At 35.3% G+C, this 5,969-nt stretch overlaps 1 long non-coding RNA gene across 1 annotated transcript; it reads left to right on the top strand.

Annotated features, from left to right (window-relative positions):
- The first annotated feature begins 2,374 nt into the window (after positions 1-2,374).
- On the top strand, positions 2,375-4,410 carry LOC129287881 (uncharacterized). The gene is made up of 3 exons (XR_008587832.1): positions 2,375-2,562; positions 3,047-3,552; positions 3,698-4,410. It is a non-coding gene; the product is annotated as an uncharacterized LOC129287881 (long non-coding RNA).
- Positions 4,411-5,969: the final 1,559 nt, after the last annotated feature.

Genomic DNA, 5,969 nt, shown 5'->3' with positions numbered 1-5,969 from the left:
AAGATTTAAAAGCAGACAGCATCAAGTAGCTGCAAGCTAGCTGTAGCCATTAATTGCTTAATATAATATATAACTGCTTAACTAGTAGTGGAGAAATGGTGCGGGTGGGAATTGGGATAGTGTAACGTAGAGTTTAATATATATTGATTTTTAAAAAACTTATATTAGTTAGATATATTAATCTTAAAAAACTCGGTCCTCTAGAATTTAGGTCGAATTTTCTTATTTCATAATTTTCAAATTGGGGGGTAATTTGATTTCAATAACCTAAGTAATTTCCATGTCAAGTCCTCCATGAATCAACTCAGAGATTTAAAAAAATCAAAATCAAAATTTCCTATCACGTAGTAAGTAATTTTCACGTCAAATTCTCAAGGAATTAAACTGCAAATCATACTTCGATGCCTGTTCCTTAGGAACCAACGTGGAAAAATCATCTTAATCAAATTCATCTAGGAGAATTTAAGTTCCATTCGAGACAATTAATTACCCCCAAATCTATGAACAATAGAGCTTTGTAGAATGACAACATAGTTGTCCACGGACTATTGTCAATATCCTAAACTCAATTGCCCATGGACTATTGTGTTGGCATTTTTTTTTTTTAAGTTCAGTTGCCCATGAATTTGGGAGTAATTAATTATTTTTATTGAAACTTATGTGTAATTCTCCCATGATGGTGACGTAAAAACTTAAATAAAAGAAAGCTAACTAATGCACAACGATATAGCGTGAATCATGTATCCAATTTTATATGATTGTTTTTGGGTCAAAAAAAAATTTATCTGATTGTTTTGTATGCCAATTTTATAAATTTAAATTTACATTGATTAGATATCGCCATATCGGCATCATTAAACATATTGAAGTTATTATTCATGGTTTTATTATATATATCTATATATATATATATATAAAAACTAAACATGCTATGTGTGGTTTACCTGTCATTGTCTCCGAAAATTAAAGCTCCTGATTTCGGCCACTCTACCACTTGTGCCCTCCTTTTCCACTATTAGAAAAATTAATATACAAGAATAAAAAATTATGATCAAATATGAACTTAAAGATACAATATTTTATCAGTGCAGCATAAAATAAAATAAAATAAAATAAATAATCTTGCATTTATTACTTACATATGAATATTTTATATTTAAAAAAAAATAATTTGAGTTGGGCAATCGCTCTGTTCTTACTGAACAAAGAATGTGAACACAAGAAAGTCCACTGTAAATTTTGGAAGTTGGCCTGCCTCTGATTTTCTTCTTCATTCCGGTATAGTATTTGTATAGTCAAATAGCTACCATTATCACACGCAGATATTTTAAGGAATGCAATTAGTAATCTTGCATATAATATTCTAATTTCTCCCCGTAAACCAACCAATTAAGAACCATAACGCGTCTCATCTGTATAGTCGCTGTGACTTGAAACTGTACAATGCATATATAGGTCCCCCCTAGCGCTGAAACGAAAAGCTGATCAACTTGGGTAATCAACTACGAGATTTTCCTTTCCGGCAGTTTGCATTTGATTCAAGAGCTAGTAGCAATGAGCGACTTGGATTGTTCTGAGATAACCTTAGATGTGTTTGACCCGGTGCGCATCGAAAGGTTTCTCGAGGAGGAAGCAAATAGACGGCTAAAGAGACAGTCCAGTTCATTTATCAGCGAATTGATGAGTGAACTGATGCAAAGTGATGCTGATATGGCAATTATAATTGGCAACAAAAAGACGCGTAGTCTTATGGAAAAGTTGTTCAGTTCATCATCAGCGGATGATATACAACTCAGTGCCAACGAAAAGATGCGTGAGCTGATGGAATTGGATTTCAATCTTTCTTTGATGTCAGAAAAGGAGCTCAGTTCTTCAGTTGATCAGGATGTGCTGTTTAGTGAGAACACGGTACATATTATGTATTATGAGTTGTATCAAGGGTTCGTGATAAAAATGCAGATGCAGATAAATTTGCTTCTGTGTTGAAGCAAGTATGTTTTACTAGATGGGGTCAATTTTGGCGACCATTTTCAATCAAGTCACTCCCACATGTGATTCATTACTCCATGCTGCAGCTGAATGTGGGAGTGAAGAAGTTGTGAGGCTCATTGCTTTTCACTATCCTAAGCTTCTCTATAAAGACAAATCTGAATGGGGATACCCCACTTCATGTTGCTGCAAGAGCTAAGAATATTTTTGCAATCAAGAGCATTCTCAACACGGATAAACATGAAATGATATCTGAGGAGGATGAATCGAAGGATAAAGCAGAGTTTATAATGTTACGCAATAATTATGGAAGGACAGCTTTGCACGAAGCTGTTTTGAGCGAGGATCTTTCTGTGGTTTTTTTCCTTTTACTTTCACATAGCCAAAGTGATTTGGCCGCTTATTGGACTTGGAACTCCAGTTATGGCTGTAAATCACCAATGTACTTGGCAGTCTTGACAGGGACTAAAGGTATTCTTCGTCTTCTCCTGAAAAAGATTCCAATCCCCTCGGGCCAGGCCATTTCAAGCGGAGGCTCTCCACTTCATGCAGCAATATCAGAACGAAATAATGGTCCGTATACTCTGAATTTTAATTTATTTGTATTTTGCTTTATTTATGTTTCTGTTTGTTTCACTTTGCCCTTATATACTATTGAGATTATTGACTCAAATCTTTATAATCATTTACAATTATTTATATTTATTATCTCAGTTTAAAATCTATCGTACGTTCATTTGAGATTTTAGAAAATATTTATTGTTAGTTAAGATAATATATTTAGTTGTTGAGTTTATATATATGGCTCTCAGTCACCCATAATAGAGAGAAAATTATTATAATTCTCATTTTTTATGATAAAATTTCTCGCTCGCTGCCCATGAGATTTTTGTAGCTTATATATTGGGGGTTTCTCCGCATTAAATTTATTGTGTTATTTTTTTATCATTTTATCTAACTTCTTTATAATTTTCAATTGTTTTATCCTATTTATTTTCATTTATAATTTGTGCAGCTCCCAACATATACGATTATTTATTTCTTTTCCCCCGTGAAGCTCTATTGTAGAAGATAGTGGATACAAGAGAAGAGCTAATGCATCAAAGAGATGAGAAGAACAACACTCCTCTTCACTATGCAGCATACGTGGGTTACCTGGGAGGAGTTTGCACGATGTTAGAAAAATCTCCAACGATTGCTTTTCAACGGAACTCAGATGGCAATTTTCCAATTCACCTTGCTTGTAAAAAAGGCCATGTTCAAGTGGTCAACAAGTTGCTTGAAACAGAGTGGTCTAATGCTGGACTTTTTTGAATAGTAAAGGTCAAAACATTCTTCACATTGCAGCAATGAAGGGCCAAACTGATATGATAAAATATCTGCTGAAGAACCCCAAGATTCATCATGACACTCCCAATGAGAGAGATGTAAATGGTGATACCCCATTACATCTGGCTTCAAGAAAACTGCGTCTTTGGACGCTACTCCTTCTATCACGACACAAAATGATCAATTCGAACCTTGTCAATAACGAAGGTTTAACAGCTCGAGACACGTCACGAGGTATGATTGATAAGAATCTATGAGCTGTCTTCTTAGTTTCTTAGAAGATTTTCATTCTATATGGCCAGGCACTGCTTTTCTTAACATATATACGCAGCACAAGTAGCTTGTAATTAAGCATGTGTTTGATTTGATTACCTTGCAGTTTCTAGCAGATGCAATTTTGGAAAGTTCTGGTGTTCCCTTGAAGGCAAACATGCTAGGAATACCACGCACAACATCCACCAATAAAGAATGGAACGTGAAAGACGCGGCCAACACACTCATGCTTGTGGCCATGCCGATAGCCAAAGTGACATTTACAGCTGGTTTCACAGTACCAAGTGGGTTTTACTCATCGGATGATCCACTTGCAAAAGAAAGAGGCATGGCACTTTTGGTTGATTGAACACTATTCAATATATTCATGGCTTTCAACACTATTGCTATGTACAGTTCCACCATTGGCTCTGTTATTCTACTATGGGTCCCACTTGGTGATCTTTGATTTGCAGAAGGAGCATATGAACTTGTTAAGAGTTTTGTTTATGTGGCTCTCGTAACCATGCCTGCGGCATTTTTAGCTGCTATACGTTTGGTTGTCAGTAACAACACTTTGCTTGCAGATGTTATAAGCGTCATTGGATTCGCCTCCATTTTCATCATCTTATTTGCTCGTATTTTAGGAAAGTTTTCGCTTAGAACTCATCTTCCTTTTCTTCGTCGAATTGGAGACTTCTTCATTAGAATTATTCTTGTGTCATTTTATGGATGGAGTGACATTTTGATTGGCGATCAAGTTGATAAAGTCGACCAAGTCGGTCAAGCCAACCAAGTGAATGAAACATTTGCTATTGATATCGATGATGATAATGGTGATGCAGCCAGTAGCCACTTTTCAGATGCAGATGTTCACCGATCGTGTCCATGCTTTTAGTTTCATGACGTTCACATAAAATTACATAAAATTATGTAATTCATGCATGTGATAGATGCATTATATATATTTCATGCACTTGAGTCTGTACTTGAATTAATGGAAAAAAAGTTAACGAAGAGCGTTTGATACATTATATTTTGATTATAACAAAGCTTGAGAGAAGGTTGTTTTCGCATATCAAATGTGATGACCCAAATTTAATTAAAAAATAACGATAAAAAATAATAATTAAATTCAAAAAATTAAATTATTAAGTTTTTTTATTTTATGGCTATTAATTTTGGGGTAAGGCCACCAAGAGGAGTTGTTGGCTCAGGGGTATTTATTGTGGATGTTTAGGGCCAGGTTCAAAGTTCGAAATCTCTAAGTGCACATGGGGAAAATTTCGATGTTTTTTAAAAAGCTTCAGACCACTGGTGAAGGAAGGCATCGGAAATTAAAACGCACGTGCAGCCATTGTTCATGCTTCTTCTTCTTCGATTTTTCTAGACTTGAGAGAGAGACAGAGTAATGCTCTGAATCGAGAACTCACCCTCATCCCTTGTTTCCCCGCCGTTCATCAGGCTGTCGACGGGAGAAGAGCTTCGCTCGCTGCTACTGTTTGTCAGCAAGATCTCTTCCTTCTTCCATGTTTGAGCTCCCAGTGTATCATTGTGTTGAGGTACAGATTATGGGTCCATTTCTCTTGTGCCACTGTCAGTTTTGTTTTGTTTTGTTTTTTTTTCCTGCTTTTGCTGTTGGTTAGTGATGCTTCTTCTCCCTACTCAGTTCTTGTTGCGGTAAAAGAGTAAATCGGGTCTTACTCTTCCATTGGCTGCATCGATTCATACCTCCTCTTTTTCTCCGCCTCTGTTCAGATCGATGAAATTCTTCCTCCTTTGTTGTTGGTGTGGCTGCATAGTGATCCTCCCTTCCTTCCCTGTGCAGAGACGAGATTCTTTTCCTCCTCCCCTGTTGTGTGTCATTGGTTCATCTAAGGTGAAAAGCCACGATCTCTTCTTTCTTTCTCCTTGACGCGCGCGTGATGAAACAATTCCCCTCTTCATTTTTCTGTTGCTTTCCTAGGCTGTTAAAAAATAATAATAAAAAAAATAAAATTAATACTGAAGTATGATGAGGGTACATATGGGTCATAATTTTTCAATTTAAATTAATTTTGTTTGGATTAGTTGATGTTGAAGAATTGTTAGACTGAAGTTGGAAGAGAATAGTTTAGGTATAAAATTTGAATATTAATACCTATAAGATGTTTGTTGAAATTAATGTTTGTTAGAGGATGTCACAAAGAAATTTGACTTAGGAATTAATAATACATGATTATTTGAATTAATAGAGTTTTTATGAGGGGATTAAAAAGGATATATATTTGGTGCCTTGACAAAATGCTAATGAAGAATATTTTTTAAGTATTAAGTGTTGGTTTTAAAGTTTCAAACTTATTATAGTTGATTATTAGTGAAATATTGAAAAGGAATTATTGTAATGGCTGAGAATTGAA

The sequence above is a fragment of the Prosopis cineraria genome, unplaced genomic scaffold (genome assembly GCF_029017545.1).
Source record: "Prosopis cineraria cultivar Desert tree isolate PC_DT_omini unplaced genomic scaffold, ASM2901754v1 PC12, whole genome shotgun sequence".
Classification (NCBI taxonomy): domain Eukaryota; kingdom Viridiplantae; phylum Streptophyta; class Magnoliopsida; order Fabales; family Fabaceae; genus Prosopis; species Prosopis cineraria.
Note: the sequence above shows the minus strand (reverse complement) of the source record. Positions and strands in the feature narration are given on the sequence as shown.